At 45.1% G+C, this 1107-nt stretch overlaps 1 long non-coding RNA gene across 1 annotated transcript; it reads left to right on the top strand.

Moving 5' to 3' along the window:
• Window positions 1–8: 8 nt before the first annotated feature.
• Window positions 9–1086, top strand: LOC109954132 (uncharacterized). The gene is made up of 4 exons (XR_002274036.1): window positions 9–102; window positions 567–655; window positions 787–956; window positions 1042–1086. It is a non-coding gene; the product is annotated as an uncharacterized LOC109954132 (long non-coding RNA).
• Window positions 1087–1107: the final 21 nt, after the last annotated feature.

Raw genomic sequence — 1107 nt, 5'->3', positions numbered from 1 at the left:
TATAGACTGCAGATCCACCAAGACCTGAGGGAGGAGTTGGCCAAAGTGAAGACCCTTGAGTGTTTGGCTGATGTCAGCAGACGGCTGAGACTGCGCTGCCAGGTAACATCAGTTCACCCCAACAGTGCAGTGAGTAGTGTCAGTGTATGACAGTAACTGGCTTTGTTCATTAGCGTACAGTCATGGTCAGCTGGACACGTTTTACCAAACATAGCCTGCATCAAGTTGAAATGAGTAAGGGTTAGATACTCATTGTGATTGTAACAGGTGAAGGCTCTGTTATATACTTCTAACTTGGCTTAACGTTACTCATACTATAGGAAGCTAATCAGAGCCAGAGGACAAACCTAGTGCTAGCTTGGCTATTCATGTTGATCATGTGACCACTGTCATGCAGAGGATCCTGAAGAGATTGTGTTTTATGAGCACTGCTTCCTTTTCCAGTCTTATCAGTGACACAGGGTTTGGTATTATACAGGAGACGTATGTAAGCAGACTGCAGTACTAACAGGATGAAGTACTATCAGTGGTGTTCTAATCCAGTAGCTTTATCTCTACTTGTACAGGAGGAGATAGCAAGAGGCAAAGATTTGGAAGAGACAGAGGGTTGCCTGCCTTTCCCCCACTGGATCTGCCAACCATATGTTAGACCTGTGTGAGTTACCACACTTTGTTTTTAACATTCTCTATCATAATTTTCACAAGATGGTTTCAGTAAGTCGTCATACAGCTGCACATCACCTATAAAAGGAGAATCTATCCTGATAGTAAAAAACTGCCTTACAGGCCAAAGGAGCCAGTTGCCAATGGTAACAGCCAGGGGTCAGAGGTGAAGAAGACAGTGTGCCAGAAAAGGGCACTAGAGGTCTCTGATGGATCTGCTGACACTCTCTCCAAAAACAAGCAGAAGAAGAGATCCCGCAACCCCAACAAGAACTTCTGTCCCAAGCAGAGACGTGAGTCTGAACCATCGCTTTCTGCCCCAAGTGCTGAGGTCCTAGACCTTAAATCTGACAGTGTCTCTCTTCTTTCTTCCCACAGCAAAGTACATCAAGTGTGAACAGTGTGGGAACCCGAAGGTAAGCAGTCAATTAGTGTGTGTATGTA

This window comes from Monopterus albus, unplaced genomic scaffold (assembly GCF_001952655.1).
Source record: "Monopterus albus unplaced genomic scaffold, M_albus_1.0 scaffold3528.1, whole genome shotgun sequence".
Taxonomy (NCBI): domain Eukaryota; kingdom Metazoa; phylum Chordata; class Actinopteri; order Synbranchiformes; family Synbranchidae; genus Monopterus; species Monopterus albus.
This window is presented reverse-complemented; position numbering and strand designations above follow the sequence as displayed.